Source organism: Ambystoma mexicanum, chromosome 6q (assembly GCF_040938575.1).
Source record: "Ambystoma mexicanum isolate Mex_15411 chromosome 6q, UKY_AmexF1_1, whole genome shotgun sequence".
NCBI classification, from domain to species: Eukaryota; Metazoa; Chordata; class Amphibia; order Caudata; family Ambystomatidae; genus Ambystoma; species Ambystoma mexicanum.
The window spans coordinates 525,075,890-525,093,539 of record NC_090937.1 but is presented as its reverse complement, the minus strand read 5'-3'; positions in this window follow the sequence as shown (position 1 = coordinate 525,093,539).

The following is a 17,650-nucleotide window of genomic DNA, read 5'->3' as shown; positions in this document are numbered from 1 at the left end:
TATTTTTTTAAAAGGAGGCACACATGCAATACAAGAGGTGCACAGTTGTAAAAGTATACACAGCTAAATGCTATTTTTAAAAAAGGAGACACAAATGCAATGCAAGAGGTGCACGATAGCTAAATTCGATTTTATTTTTAAATTAGGCACCTATTCAGTGAGAGAGTATGTAGGATAGTTGAGGCAAGGAATGCAGAGTACACAGGCACATTAAATGGTTCAGAAACCTTAGTGGAGGAGACAATGGAAGAGTTCAGCCATCACTCACTTGCAGATCTGCAGGGAGCATAGATGTTCAAGGATTCCAAAACATGGGGTAGCAGTGACTAATCTGGATGACGAGTTATAGTTTGTGGGGTTTGGGGGTAGAAGGCCCTCAGGACCCTCCTCAGCCCGGACAGGCACCGACAGGGCCTTAGATATGGGAATTGGCTGGAGGGGGCCGGCTAAAGCCTGCCTGCGTTATCATTGGTTGTATCAAGGGATGCCTGGCAAATTCTAATGCAGGATGCAGCTGGGAGGGACTAGGATGTGTCGGCCTACTACAGGCCGATGCGAGCGGCCCTCTTGGAAGGGCTTTTAGGTAGTTGGCAGCTAGATGCCTTGTGAAGAACAAGGATCATAATCAATGCAGCGATTGAAATTCTGCAGAAATAAAAACACAGATGACGATTTCTAGAAAAATATATGCAGACCGCTTCCATCTCTAATTGTATGCCCATGTCAGGTGTTCATGTAAGGGCAGGAAGAGCCTGTTCCTCAGTGGCTCACTGATGAAGAAGTGAGTAAATACTTTAGTGAGTACATTTAGGTTGAAGGAATTAAGTAGGCATTTCTTAGATTTGCTGGTAACCTATTTTTTTGAGTAACAGAAGTGTTGTTACAATCAAACCAACCACTTATTTTTGGACATATGCAGTATAGTGGCCTGAGGCAGCTGTGGCATAAGTGTGGTAGATTATGTCCACTGCAGTGTGATAGATTATTCCCACTTTTGTGAAGGTTTTCTTGCCAAGAAATTCTTGGCCATGTGTAAAGCTTATAAGCATACAGTAATTGTTGGTACCATCTGTACTGTACCTTAGAAGCATTAGTATAACATATTGGTCATGTGAGTTTATTTATAAACCAGAACATTTGTATGAATTGCAAAAAGGACATAACATGACTTGATTTGCATTCTGAAAAGTTAGTGAAATGGAATGTATTCACAATTTGGTATGGATACATAGACAAATAATTAATTAGGGATGTGTTCTTGAGAAACATGGTTGCAGATAGTGCATGTATGTTTCCACGTGTATGAAATCTGGAAGATTTCATATATAGGGATGTTTTTCGTTTCCACTCCTTGTATTAAGTACATTAGAAATGTGTGTGGATCTTCTTGTGTGTTTATGGTGAATTTTACCATTTGTGTACAGTAGTTCATCTCTTGCCTTATACCTGAGACACTATAAATGCTGTCAGGATTATTTGGGGCATTTCTATGAAGGATGTGCATTTGCAAACACAACTGGTCTGAGCATTTTAAGTAAATGTTGTGAACAATTGGTAGCATTTGAAGTGAAGATTGATTGCAACATTGGAATAGCAATTTACTCCAGTTGTGTTGCTGAATTTAAATGGACCAGAGGGTTGTGTTTATTTATCTTTTGATGGGCTTGCAGTTGTTTTTTAAGAAGAGACATTTGATTATTTCTGTTCTGATGGACGTGCAGTTGTTTTTGGACTAGAGGGTTTTTTGGTTGTGTCATTTGATGGAGCAGCAGTTCTTTATTATTTTAGTGGTATTGCAGGGAGATGATATGATACTGCATTTATATCCTGCCTATGCACAAGTGTTTCAAGGCACGACGAGGCAAGGGAGGGGGAATGGAGGGAAGACAGGCAACGATCTTACTAGGCCAGGTGTCATTCAGATCGCGCAGGTGCAAGGGAAGGGGAAAAGGGAGAAGTGCAGGGGGTAAAGGGGAGGGGAAAGTGCAGTATATGGGATAATAAACAAGATAACAATACAAAATTAAAAAATTAAAAAAGAAAGGAAAGTGCAGTACATGGGATAATAAAAAAACAAGATAAATAAAAGAATGGCCAGCAGGTGGCAAGTGCAGGGTGAGTGCAGACAAAGCTCTGGTGAGGGGACTGTAGGGATACAGGCAACAGTCCTCAGGTGCAGGGGTAGCCAGGGAGGCAGTGCAGGCGTGCAACTGGCAGGGCTTGTGCCCGAGATCAGAAGGGTGGCCAGGTAACCAGTGCAGTCTAAGTATATGCCAGGAATTCAGCATTGGAGAGGGGGAGAGAAAGCAGAAGCAAAGAGGAGGGTTTTGAGGTGCTTCGTGAATCAAAGGTGGTTCTCCTCAAGTTTCAAGGAGACAGGGAGGCTGTTCCAGAGGGAGGCCCCAGTCGAAGAGAAAGATCTACCATGCAAACACTGCTTGGAAAAGCGAATGACCTTGAGGGAGTTGGAGGCGGATGAGCGACGAACTTGAGAAGGAAGATATTTAGGAAGAGAGAGTTGAAGGTATTGAGGCCCCAGGCCCCAGAAGGCCTTGTGAACAATGCATCTAGTGAAGGATCTGTTTGTTTTAGTTTTCTTTATAAAAGGTGTTTTTTAGGTACAAGGTACATATCTAGATCGGTTGAACAGTACACATAGAATTTTGTATTCTACGATGCAAGGAATGTCTGCATTGACTTTTTTGCATTACAGTTAACTAGGAATAGACCATTAAGTGTACAGCGATTTGAAAGTGCTACGTAACTCATACCTTCTTTGAAGAATGTGCTGCCAATGTCAATCACAGGTGATCTAGAGTTAGACCTTGCAATTTGTGAATAGTGACACCATATGCAAGAGATAGAGAGAATTGTTCTCTGCATATGTACATGTCTTTGAAAAGAAGGAAACGTTATTGTGCAGCCTATTTTTTAATTTTGGCAAGTTTGTCAAAGTGGATGTTGACAAACTGAATGTTGTCATGTAGACATGTTTGGAAGGCTACAACTGTACCAATTGATCCATTAACTAACCCTTGTTCCACGACAAGGTTATGTTTCAAAATTACTTTGCAGTTCACACACAGAGTTAATCTTTTTTCTAGTACAGCTGTGTTGGAGACACATTTTTCTCAGCTATTTAGTCATGATGTTGCTTGTTGACACATAAGGAGTGTCATGCCGTGCCCTTGTAGTTTGTCTGTGTAGCTGATATGCACTATGGGTTGCATTTCATTTTTCAACATTGTATCATTGAATTGATTACAGCTTACAAGGGTTGATATTAAGGACATGCATTTTATATTGTGTTGAGTTAATTGTTCCATGACATCAGGGGCAAATGTGTTTTGCCCATATAGCTCATGGATTAGTCACATTTTTAAGATGGATGTTGCATCTTTAGTAAGCAGACCAGTTCTAATGCTTTTTAAAATGTTAGCATAGGTGAGATCTGCAGACAGACGCATGTTTTGAGTTAGTGTTCTGTAGCGAAAATGTTGCCAGAGATATACATTTCTTTTGCTGGCGAGTGGTTTAAGACATTGTTTGTGTCCAATGTTTTGAAAATAGATTGGCCTTTTACTGCTGTTAACTGCAGGAGGTCTTTGAAAACAATAATTTGTTTTCCTTCAAGCAGTTCTTTGCAGTCAGTTTTTAGGACCTCTTGCATTCTGAGATAAATTGAAGCCAACATGAGGTTGGAAACCATGGCAACCTCATCTATCATGTACCCCTTCCATTTGTTTTAGAATTCTGCATACTTCAGTGGCATATTCTGCTGATAATTTGTAGTATTCTAATTTGTTTTGGTGTTCTACTGACAGGAGCACTAGTCTGTGTTAAGTTACACTTCCTATGCTGTAGGCAGCTACACCTGTGGGGCTGTTGCAACGGCTGACAGGTTGTTGTTTGTTAGGTCTTGTAGAAATGTGGTGAGTATTTTAATTATGAACATTTTGCCAGAACCAGCTTCACCACTTCCATACAGGAGCAGAGGTGTATAATTGTTACAGCTAGACGTGTTAGTCTTATGTTCAAAACCAAGTACAATTTCTTCTGTGTCTTTTAGATAGATGGTGAGTTGTTCATTATTTAGCTGTGATTTAAGCACTGACAAGTCTTCTTCAAAATTGTTTAGATTGATACATGGTATTGTCTACCTCAGTCATGGATGTTTCTGTTTTAATTTAGAATTAGTTTTTCTCCAAGTGGTGTAAGAGAAGGTTGACTGCCTTCAGGTTTGTCTTTATATAGTAAAGCTTCAATTTCTTTCTCTTGTTGCCGTCCATTGTCCAACATTTGTTTGTAGTCTTTAAAATTGTCATTTGTTATATTGCTTTTATTTGCATTGAATGCAGCTTCAAATGAGTCATGGTCACCTAATAATTTGTCTTCTTTTCTCCAAGGTTTGAAAAGTTGTATTAGGGCCATGTAATAAAGTTCTCTATGTTGTGGAGAATTAAATGATAACTTTAAATGATTCATTAGTCTGGATTTGGTAAGTATTACTAGGCTTGCTTCACAAGTTGAAACTGGGGTTTTGGTAGCTGTCTCATCTGGCATGGCATTGTGTTTGCAGGAGTAGTTTTGGGCTATGTCGTACAGGCACATGTTTTCCAAAGCAGTACTTCTGTTTGGACGGTACGTGTTAATGACATTGTTTTAAAAAAAAAATGTCCTGTGTGTTGGGATCATTTGTGGCTCTAGTTTCCTTGGATTTCAGCACCCTTTTTCGTGATGAAGCTGGACCAAGGTCTAGCCAGACAATGCTTTCAGATTTCCCATGAAAGGGTGTACCTGTTAAACGGTCTGCAGCTTCGTAGCAGCCTCATTCCCTATGGGAGAGCATTTTTATACCAAACTGTTACCATTTTTATGACAGTGTTTTGTCAGGTGATATGTCATCTCATAGCTCTTTTAGCTATATTTTCTCAGCTTTGACAAAATAACCTGTGACATATCTTTCAACTGCAGTGGAATTGTCTGCAATGTATTGTATGTCTATATTTGCATTGCACAACAGGGTAATGATTGCATTGTAATCATTGATGTACTTGGATGTTTCGTCCCTTTTACTGTTGTATGTGTTTTCATGGGATTTCCCTTTTACACTGTGTCTCACATAATACATGGAGCTATTTATTTGTCCTTTTGTGCAAACTGATCTAGGGAAGCCAAAGTGACATTTGGTATAGTATGTGCCTTTTTTATCGACGTTGCCAGTATTTGACACACTTATGTTTAGGAAGCATACCATTTTTGTACTTAGGTCACTACGTGTTTTCTGAAAAGATGTCACAGGTAATGTTTTTTTTTCAATTAATTGTGAAACAGTGGCATCACTGTCATGGCAAAATTTGGGGTCATCTTCTATCCACAAAAGCTTGTGGATGTGAGGTGCTCCTCTGGAATGATATTCTTTTCTGCAAAAGACCGGTTCCACTTCTCCAAGTAGAGGGGGGATTTTATTACATGAAGTGATGGTGAAAGTACCTTGATACATTGACATGTTATGAGAACAGATTTCTCCTGGTGTTTTTGTTTCTATACCTTTTTTATTTTGGTTTGCAGTGCATAAGAAGTCATGCAAGTCATCCCATGCATATTCGGTCCAACCTACAGTACATAACATACATCGTACATCAGCGTGATGTCGGAACTAGCATTCTCTTGTACCATGCTGGTTTGCCAAGTGATTTGTGATACTTGACGGCAAAACTTCATCTTTGTCTTTTATCTTTTATAGCAGTTGGGTAGCAGACATGTTTAAAACATTAGAACCTGTTTTTTATAACATCTAGTTGCTAGTTCACTTTTGAAGAGGAGCTGGAAAATGTATTCTACATGTTGTCTGCATCTTGTGTCTTCAGAATATATTCATGAAGAGTGATATGCTGATGCACTTATTTGCGTTGATCTTTCATCATATCTTTCTCCTTTTCCTGTAGGAAAGAGTAGAGGAAAAGAATGTGCTCTATATTTTGCTCCCAATTGCATATTGAGGCTCCTTTGGCTTGACAAATTTGATATGTTTCTAATGCATCTTTTGTGGTGTCCTTGGAGTCTAGTGGGCGAATTGTATGCTGTTCTAAAACGTTGCCTGGAATAACAGAATCCACACATCCAAATTGGCCAGTTTGTGGTGATTCTTGAACTATTTGGGTGGTTTCTCTTAAGTTTTCCTCTATGTTTATATCTTTGTAGTATTCATGGGTTTCTCTGAGATATTGTAGTGCTTGTCTTACTTTTTTAAAGTCAACTAGTTGTTGCCAACTTTTTTGTCTTTGTTGGTACACCATTAACAAGTACATTTGAATATTGCTCTGTTGGCTGTCGTCCTCCTAGAATTTCTACATGTCCTTTAAGATCTAATGCAAATCTACTACTTTGCCACAAATGCATTTTAGTAACTCAGATGGAGGCATTTTGGCTGTTTTCGGTTGAATGTGTATTATAGCTTGAAATTGTTGTACTGTTGGATTATAATTCTCTCATATAAATTAGTTTGTTGGAGAGTTTTTGTAAGTGGGAAGATTTCTAAGTTATTAATAATAGCATGTGATGGCATTTGGTTATTTTCAAGCTTTGTATGGCAGTATGTGCAAACTATGCAGGGGTCAGTTATTTTGTATTTATTTTCTGCTGTTTGATACAAAGCTAATTGGAACTTTTGGGATCCCTTCTTGTCTTCTATTTTGTAGGCCATGACTACTTTTTCTTGTGCTCATTTTATAAAATGTTCTGCGACAACAGACACATACATTGTCTGGTATTTCAGCATATGTGTTTTGAAATTTAGCTATTTCTTTTTTGTATGTGTTTGTAAGGAGGTTGTTGTTTGTGACGTTTTTGCTAATGTTTTCTAAAGTTATTACATTTTCGAAGTCCACTTCAGTTCCAAAATATTTACTTTGGATATATTTCTCAAAGAAGTTCTTAGGCTGTTCCATGTATGAGAATGTTATTAACATTTTGCAGTTCTAGACAGGACTTTTTGCATAGTACATTCTATGCACAAGATTTTGTATAGCAGAATGCTGTATTGCCAACATTTTGATGTGGTGGAAGGTGTTTTTCCAAGTAGTTCCTGAAATGCAGATGAATGAATGTCTGTGCATTCCAGTTTGGATGCACAATGGGCAGGAGTCAGTGGTTGTAAAGTTTTCATTCTTGTTTTGTCTTTTAGTTTCACTTAGTGACTGAGGAACAATCAGAAAGATTTGAAGGATTGTTACATGTCCATGTGTACACTGAACAATTTGTTTGGGCAAAAGGTACACTTGGGTGAAAGTTTGAGGGGGAAGTTTTTGCTATAAGGGTTTCCTTTGCCATAATGGTGTATCCTATCATTTCATAGCCTCAGCCCATGTTGTCAATAGCATTTTTGTTTTGTTCATGTTTATATGCCTCTTCATTGAAATATGGTTCTGTGCTGGTTGTGTGAATCCATTCACCTTCACATACGTTTGAAAAGGTATCTATATATACATTGCACTCGTTTAGATGTACTTTTTGTAATTTTTTGAAAAATGTATTTTTGGGACTGCCTCAGTCTTGCTTTGTTAACATTGGTAGATATAGGCTTATGTCCATTAGTAGGTCGGCTTTTGTTTGCATCTTATTTTACTTTTACTTTTTTGCAGGAAGGGGCTAATTTTTTTTTAGTGGTGGCTGGTTTAATTTTGTTGAGTGAGGTTACTAACTTTTCTATTTTACTGTTTTCTATAAATTGTTTTAGAGGGGGGTGACTATATGGCTTGTTTTTATTTTAATCTGCTATATTTTATCTTTGTTTTCTACAGTGTTTGTTTTTAGTAGTCATTCTGTCCTTTCTGTCTGTTGTGAAAAAACACAGTTTAGGTTTGAATTAGGAAGTCACATGGATAGGGGTCTGTAAGAGTAAGGTCATAAAATTGTTGTATAGAAGTTGAGGAGAGAGGCATATGTTGTTAGGCAGTAAGGAATTGCTGGTGTATTGAATATAGAAAAATGTTCGATAGGAATGGAAAGAGTGGGAGATGGGCTGCCTGCGGGGCATGCCCAGGGGTCATGGGCTGCCTGCGGGCCTTGCCCAGAGGTGATGGGCTGTCTGCGGGGCAGGCCCAGGGGAGATGGGCTGCATGCGCGTATCTGTGGGTGCGCGTGGGCTTTTACATGCGTTTTCGCTAGCGCGAGCGCGGTACGTGTATTCCGGGGGGTGCGCATCGACTTTTAAATGTGATTTGGCAGTGTGTGCCCTCCCGTGTGTGTCCCCCTCCCCATGCCCCGCAGGCAGTCCATCCACCATGACCATGGAAAGAGTGTGAATGCTGCTATAGAATGGGTAGAAGTGAAATACATTATTGCTGAGTAGAAAATAATACTCCAGGCTAATATATAGACAAAGTACATTGTTACAATTAGAGAGATATACATACTACATACTACATTAATCTACTGTGTAGGATGTGAAGAGTGGTTCATCTTCAGTAGCAATCTTTTTCAATCTTCTTTTTTCCTGTTATTGTAAAGAAAGTTTGTTGGTATGTGTGATAATGGTGAAGTATTTTCAGTAAGAGAGGCTGTTATTCATAAAGGTAGGAGGAATTGTTGGGAAAAAGAGTTGATAAAGTTGTGTTTTGCGTGGTGTAGTGAAGCATGTGAACTATGTTGTTAGAACAATTGGACTATCACTACTGTTGTGTGGGAGATTTTAAGGAAAAGCGTAAACATTGGTGTGTAAAAGAGATGCATATCTAGGTTATTTTTGCAGCACAGGAAAGTTTATTGTAGGGACAATATGCAATGGTCATAGCTGTGCAGAAAAGTTTGGCTTCATGGAAAAATGGCTGAAAAATGTTTGATTTGCAGTAGGGCCATTTTTTGTGCTGATGCTTTTAATAAGAAATGTTTTGTGTTTGTGGTGAAATTTATTTGTAATATGTTGTAGTGTTTTTATAGAATAGGAAAACTGTGGCCTAGCAGTACTTAATTGGCAGTAGTTAGTCAGAGCAGTGTACAGTGTGTTAAAGTAGTGGTTGGAAACAAACACTACTTTATATGAAAGGAGAAGTGTTGTATATAGATACTTTGGCAGTATACACATATGGGTGAATAGGTGCGATTGGCGGTAATATAAGGGTTATAGGGGGTAATTAATAGAATTTAGCGCACAAGTGGCTCACGCGGCTGGTGCACAGAGTGCGCATGCGGCAGACTGCGCCAGCCATGTGCGCCAAAACCCATTTGAGCGCACAGCCTATTCATGGATACTAACATTCATAACCAGCCGTGGCGCCGAGTGGGGCAGCGACCCTGCAGCAGCACCAGTTATGCCCCCAACCCCGCCCCGTGTGCCAAAAACATTGCACAGATCCCCTACATGGCGCAAAGGCCAGTGGACCAGCATACAGCCCCCCAACCACGAAAACGTGTGGAAAACTCCCTGCGCACCCCTCGGAATACGCATACCATGCTCACGCTAGCAAACACGCGTGGAAAACTTCCCGCTCACCCATCGGAATACATGTACCCCGCCCACGCTATCGAAAACGGGTGTTGATGTCCATGCGCACCCCCAGAATACACGTACCCCGCCCGCACTAGCAACATCGCATATGAAAGTCCATGCGCACCCCAGGAATACACGTACCCCGTCCGTGTTAGCGAAAACGCGTGTGAAAGTCCACGCGCTCCCACGGAATACACATACCCCGCTGCGTCAGGTAAAATGTGTGGAAAAAGTCCACCCTGTGTTGTAGCCTGCCTGCGGGGCATGCCCAGGGGTCATGGGCTGCCTGCGGGCCTTGCCCAGGGGTGATGGCCCGTCTGCAGGGCATGCCCATTGGAGATGGGCTGCATGCGCGTATCTGTGGGTGCGAGCGGGGTATGTGTATTCCGGGGGGTGCACATGGACTTTTACATGTGATTTGGCAGTGTGGGCCCTCCCGTGTGTGCCCCCCTCCCAATGCCCCGCAGGCAGCCCATCCACCATGACCATGGCCCGCCGGCAGCCCATCACCCCAGTCCATGCCCTGCAGGCAGGCCCTATGGCACCATGCACTTGGGAGCCCCGACTCATGTCCCCCTACCGCCCCATTGCCGGGCACCTGCCAGCAGGCCCTGACTCATGTCCCCCCCACCCACCCCCATTGATGGGCACCTGCCAGCAGTCCCCGACTCATGTCCCCCCACCCCCTCATTGACGGGCACCTGCCAGTATGCCCCGACTCATGTCCCCCCACCCCCTCATTGACGGGCACCTGCCAGTATGCCCCGACTCATGTAATCCCCACCCCCCCATTGACGTCACCTGCCCGCAGGCCCCGACTCATGTTCCCCCACCCCCCCATTGACAGGCACCTGCCAGCAGGCCCCAACTCATGTCACCCCCACCCACCCCCATTGAAGGGCACCTGTCAGCAGGTGCCGACTCATGTCCCCCCAAACCCCCATTGACAGGCACCTGCCAGCATGCCCTGACTCATGTATCCCCCACCGACCCCCAGTGACGGGCACCTGTCAGCAGGCCCCGACACATGGCCTACTAAACAACATGTCGTAACAACACAGACCCATGGCCCTAATGCCAACCCAAATCCCCCTTTGCCCCAGTACAAGCATGCAACCATACACTGCACCCACTCCCAAATTACCCATGTCATGACAGTCTTAAAAGAACCACCATGCCCATTCATGAATGCACAACAGAGCCACACAGTGGCAACACATGACAGGGGCAATGTTCATTGAGACATGCACAAAACTAATGATAATACACAACACCAATCATGAAGTTAGAATAAATGTATTAAAAAAATAATGAAATAACATAAACAAAATTAAACTTGCAATTTAATAAATAATGAAAGCTATTACCAAAACAAAAAGAAAATCTAATGATGAACAAAAATCCCCGGCATGAAAAAAGAAAAGTGGTCCATCGCCAATGTCAATATGATTTGAATGACCAAAAAAAAAAAAACATTAATCCATGGGAAATGTAAAAAAAGAAAGTATGTACAAGTCTTCAACTATACACAATGCAAGCCCAAAGGCTCCATGATCCCAAAACAAAAGGAAACCTACAAAAAAGTCCTATGAATAAATAACTATGTACATAAGGTGGAGCAACGTCCATTAACTCCAAATAATAAGAAAAAACAATGGAAACCTAACCCTAAAGAACTATGTACAAAGGCGGCGGGCAAGTCCAACGGCTCACTTGTTGATGTTCCGGGACAGGACATCATCGAACTCCACGTCTATGTTCCGGAGGCGGTCCTCTTCCCTGACCTCGAGGTCTCGCAGGGATGCATCCATGGCCTCCTCCAACTCCTTGCGAGTTGCCGTTAGGCACTCAGCCTGCCTCAATGCCCTGCCAATGGAGTTCTCCGCCCTGACCATAGTGAGCCATGCCCTCTCTTCCCGCTGTCTCTCCGCATCTATTTGCCGGCCCAACCCTTGCCACATGGAAGCCACTCCCAGTAAAGGGTCCTCCTGCCCCCCGCCCGATGACTGCCCCCGGGGTGTTGATGGCCCCAAACCATGATGCCTCCCACACTGAGCCTGCTGCTGCCTCCGATGCAACTTCCTCTGCCACCATGACAGCCTCAGGGCTGATGGAATCCACCGGCACCGTCGTGCATGTGCCCTGCCCCATGATGCTGGCACATTCTCCATCTGCTGGCATCCAGTTGGTGGGGTGGCCACCCCTGTTGGTCCTCTGACTCCCGACTGTGGCAGCGATGGGATCTCCACCAGGCTGGCTGCGTTGGTTGGGGCAGATCCACAGGGGTCCCTGTTGGCATCTGGGCTGGAAGACGGCACAGAGAGTGACTGGCGTTTAGTGTGCAGAGAGGAGGAGAGGGGCACAATACTGGCTGACACATGGAGGAAACCCCCGACCATGGTCCCTCCCAACTGGGTTACGTTGGCACACAGCTCTTCGTGATGATGTGCATGGTCCCCCCAGGAAGCATGCATGTCATCATGAATGTCACGTGTGCGCAATGCAACACCAATCAGGATGGACTCAATCCGGTCATGGGTCCCCTCGTCCGCAGGTAGAGGAGTGCCAGATGACGTGGACCTCCCCCCTAACTGCAGACGGGCCTGGGACGGGGCATCCCTGCTGGTGAATGGTGATGCAGTCACAGTGTCAGGGACAGACACAAGCACAGGCACCTCCGCGGCAACCTGTGCTGCCTCCTGACCCTGGACTGCACCACTTGCACCAGTGGTACCACCCCCACCAGGCCCCGTGTGCGGCTCGTTAGCAGCCTCCTCCTCCTCTTTACACACCAGCAACCTGGATGGCTCTGCACCGTCTTCCACCATTGCAAGCACCTTTGGGGGCTCATCAGCCCCTTAACCTGCAGCCGTAGTGGCAGATGTGGCACCAGTCCCCTTGCTCCCGGATGATAGGTCTGGGCCTTGCGTCACCGCCCGGTGGAGGAATCCCTGCCGCTTTCCACCACAGTGCCGTCTCTGCCCTCTTCTTCACTCGCCGCTGTGTATAGGGAGACATATATACAAGCATCAGGGTACTGAACTATAGTCCCCTAGACACAAAGCAATAGCACATGAGTGGCGCTGTCAAATGTCACTTCCATCATGTTCCTCCACAACACATGGGTTAGTGCAGGCAACACACATGCAGGAACAGGCATAGCACATGCAACATACATTGGCATCCATGTCCAAGGCACCGTAGATTCATCCAATGGTAGGCTGACACTCACATGCATCATGGGACATGCTGGTCACATGCACACACATCACCGGAGGGTCATGCATCTGGCCCTGTACACCCCCAGACAGAGTGGATACAAGAATGACTAGGCTGTATCAGTGAATCAACACATTGTCACGGACATGTGTCATGCATCTATGGCGCACACACTACTCAGACACACGGACATCATGCATGTCCATGACAGCAGCACCCATCTCTCACACCCCAAACATGTTTAAGTACAGATACATGTAACACGTACACCATCCATCTGGGTCATGCCTGACTGGACTCACATGCAGCACCATCATGTCCCTGCACACACCCATCCAAACATGACCCATGTCACACATGCAGCCAAGTAGCTAACTACCAGCACACTGCAACATGCCCTTTTTTAAACGTAATGCATGGCCACTTACCGCTCGACTCCAGATGGGCCTGCATCCTGAGGATCTGGTGGTGAAGCACTGGGTGAATGCACTCCAGGACCCTCATCTACTAGGTGGTAGGGTGGACCCGACATCCCACTGCATCCGCTGCTTCCAAGAGGCACCAAGCCTTCTTGAGGGTCCTGTACATGTAGCCCTCCCAGTGCTTCTGGACGTGTTTGTTGTCGTGGGTTACCACCCGCTCCGCGTTGATGGCACCCACTATGTCCTTCCACATCCTCTACCGTCCTTCCTTGTCGGCGTGTGATGGTGTGAGGAGGGCATCATAATGCCCCAGAACTTGCTCCCCCAGGATACCAACTTCCTTTTCACTGAAGCTGGTAGTCCTCTGCCTCTCTGCTGGGGGGTTGCCACTGGTGCCAGAAGGTGTTGTATCGGACATGGCAACCCCTGAGGCAGGTGTGGGTGGGCAACTGGGTCCTGGGCTGGGCTGTGGAGTGATGGAACACCAGTCCGGAGTCTTCTGTTCCAGCAGTGGTGGTCACAGCAACTGGACTCCTGCAGATGGCAGATGTGCAGGCACCAAATGGCAGGGCACGGTGGAAGCAGGCAGGCAGGCAGGCAGCAGCAGATGGCTTGTGGGTGGCTGCTCGGGGCACTGGGGGCAGTAATTTGGCCTTCTGGGCAGGAGCGTGGTCTTCTGTGTGTTGTCGCGTGGCCAGCTTGATACGGAGTGATTTGGCACGTGAAAAACAGCACGTTTGCGTGAATTCCGAGGAAAGGCCCTTAGCGCGTAAGCACTAGGTGATGTAACTTGCTTGCAGGCTTTTCCCTCAGCACGGGTTGAGAGTCCCACGTGGGTTTCGATCGCTCTGGACATGCTTTTCGTGGAAAGCGGTGCGTGTGTTTTCCAGATGTTGGTGTTCACACGTGATTACTTCACAGCAGCTACAGTGCGTACTTCTTCTTTTGGTGTGGGTGTTGGCTATGCATTCTTCTTCTACACGCCAGGCAGACGGTGAGTCGCATATGCTATTTTTCCTACTTCGAGTGTCCCTGTTAGTCGTGTACCCCTTTTTTTTCACGGGGGTTCACACGTGATTACTTCACAGCAGCTACAGTGCGTACTTCTTCTTTTGGTGTGGGTGTTGGCTATGCATTCTTCTTCTACACGCAAGGCAGACCGTGAGTCGCATATGCTATTTTTCCTACTTCGAGTGTCCCTGTTAGTCGTGTACCCCTTTTTTTTTCAGGCATACTAGCCTGCGTGTTGATCACGTACTCATTTTTTGTGTTCCTGGCTGCCACAGCGTACTGTGTGTGTCTTTTTACACAAATGTGGGCTACATGGGTCGCGTATATCTTTTTCATGCTTTTTTGGGATGCCTGAGCATTGCGTGACATGTCATTTCTCCTAAGGGGCCACAGAATGGGACATTCATTGTAGCTGTATATACGTGCGTTGTTGTTTGTGCGCCCTTTTATACTGCGCGAGGATGCTTCTGCCTGCCTTTGGGTGGCGGACGTGTTTAGGCCTGTGTGTGTCTTTTGGTGTGCACGTGTTATCCGTATTCGATTCCATGAATACGTGTAGTTTGCGTGTGTGTGGCCATTCCGTGTATTTCACAGTAGTACTTCCCCAGTTAGCCCCTTATTTTCATGCGTTGTTCCCCATTCCGGATGTTTCACCCCGTGTTCCGCCCCCTTTTTGGTGTGTGCGCTAACGTTGTGCCAGCGTTCTGGATGTTGCAATGACGTGTGCACCCGTTTGTGCCACCTGCGAATTTCACGCACATCCCGGGGAAAACATGCGCAGGGCCTTCCATGAATCGCACGCGTGTGCGTGCGCTTGTTTTTTCACACTTGCGCCAGCTAGTGCCACAAATTTCGGCGCACATTTGTTCCATGAATCGGCCCCATAATGAGAACGTTTGGAAAGTATGATATGTATATGGACGGAAATATGCAAAATACTGTCAGTTTAAAAATGTTTCTTTTAGCTGCATTTTGTTGAAAGTTAAAACATGATTATGTGTATTTACAGCAGCACTGTGTATAACTTTTTTTTTAAAGTAAGGGAAATGCAGATGCAAAAGATTTGTAGAACATTGTTAAGTGGCAGTTGGCATGTGGAAGCTTAATATGTTGGAAGTAAATGTAAGTAATTGTCACTTGATGTGACCAGGCATTGAATGTCGCAATACATGGCATTTGACGGAGTGGTTAAAACAGAAAATATGCTTACTGAGAAGCTTCTTACGGGGTAAGTGGCAGCAACCCTATATATACATATTTTCAGAGGTGTTTTATAATATCACTCAAACAAATATATGCATACATGTACAATGTTTTGTTAAATATTGATATTGTTGAATCTGCAAATCGAAATCATGGAGAGTTTCACAGTAGTTGTTGATGCAGGTGACTGGGATTAAAGTGTACATCTGAAGTGCTGAACTGAGATAACATAGTTTTTGGATGTGATTGGTGGATGGATGTGTCACTGTTTGAAAGCAGCCAATGAGGGAGTGTTGCAGACAAAAAAATAAAAACAGTAGTACTGCACTGTGCTACAGCGTCCAGGGACAGCGCGGTAGTTCCGGACCAGCACATCCCATCTAGGTTCATTAAGTATACCTGGTATGGGAATGGGACTGTGGAGACCACGGACATCTGAAGTCATCCGCGGACATCAGAGGATTTGCAAATGAGGTTTTGTGGTTGTGGTGAAGAGGAAGACATGGTAGAAAATGTGTTCTTTGTTGTGTGCATTGAAGATGGCTATGGCTATGAAGGAGCGCGGTGTGTGGATTGTGGGAGATTCTTGGATGCATTCATTGAAGGCTTTCATTGAATCTTGTGTCATCTCTGCTACTGAATTGGAAGAAGTGGACATTTCGTGGTATGCAGTTTGTAGGTTAAACTGAGAAGCCTTATTACCATTCTGTAAGAGTATGGCTCATTTATTTATTCATTTATTCACATTTGTGAAGCATGCAGCAGCCTGGAGGAATTGTGGCGCTTGTTACATGATACATGGATCTTAGTTACAACGTACATTTATATAGACAGACTTATATATACAGAACATTATGGATTTTTCTGTACAATACAAAAGTGAAAGCAGTGCAGTCAGTCAATTAGATAAAGAGAGTAGTTTTTAGATTTTTTCAGAAGGCAGGAAGGGAGTTTTCCGCACTGAGGGCTGTGGGGAGCGAGTTCCAGAGCTTGGCGGCTATGTATGGGAAGCTAATCCCACCTGCTTTGGATCTGTTGATGCAGGGATGAGTAAGCGGTTTGAGTTGCAGGTTCTCGTGGGACGTGTTGAGGAGGTTTTAGAGATGGTCTCAGATAAGTATGACAGAGCTGTGAGGGAGAGACATTTGTGTGTAAGGGTGAGGATTTTGCCAGGTGCCAGTGTGCTGCCTGCCTGGCTTGAGAGATGGGTTTCCTTTTCGGAATACTTAAAGCTGGTCAAAAGGCATTGTTCTGTGTGATTTGGAGTCTTTAAAATGTCCAGATATTATTATTGTTCATTGAGGAGTCAACAGTTTGGGCGATGTGACTGTATTATTTTTTCTGTTTGCCTTGAAGGATATGTTGAATAGCCTAATGGAACTGTTTCTAGCTGCAAAGATGTTTTTTTCCCGAAATCAATCAAAGGCAAATACAAACTTATTTTGTCCACAAATGAACAAAGCTAGGCAGCATGTCAACAAAGCTGTATGTGTTATTTTTACAGGGTTTCAGGAATGGCATCTTTTGAAAATGAAAATATCAAGTTTTATGGGGTGAATATTTTTCGAAGAGATGGCTGCATTTGACTGAAGTTGGCCATCAGATTTTTCTTTTGACTGTTTGAAATGCATTGAAACAGTTTGTGTGAAACAATTAAAAGAGAAGATGTGGAGTGCATGCTAAAACATTTGTTAGTAGGTGTAGGACATAAACATTAGAAAAACAAAAAACAAATTGAAACAGTTTTTGGAGAAGTTATAAAGATACAGTACAGCATGTGTTCCTATAGTACATATAAGCACAACAAAGCAAAAAAGGGTATTTTTAAAGAAACCCAAATAAAAACAGCTAACATTGTAGAATACATTATTTAAATTGAGTTTAAAATATCTGTTGAAATATCTGCCCCCTTTAATTGTCCATGTAGTCCACAGATAAGGCGGCAGTCCGGGGCCCTGCATGTGCTGTCGGGGTCTTTTAAGGATGCCTGTGGAATGGGATGGGGACTGAAGAGACCGCAGGCAGTCATGTATGTTGTTGGACATTGGGGGCTTAGCCAATCAGAATTTGTGGTTGTGGTTTAAAGGAAGACAGTGTAATAAATGTTTCCTTTGCTGTGTGCAGTGAAGATGGTTTTAGCTATGGGTTTGAGGAAGCAGGGTGTCTGGATGGTGTGGCAATTCTGGGATCCATTCGTTAAAGTTATACTGTGAACTGTGTAGATTATCTGTAAATCTTGGATTTGAAGAATATGAAGTTTCCTGGTATGGAGTCAAAAGAATGAAGTGGGGGAAATTGCTACAAT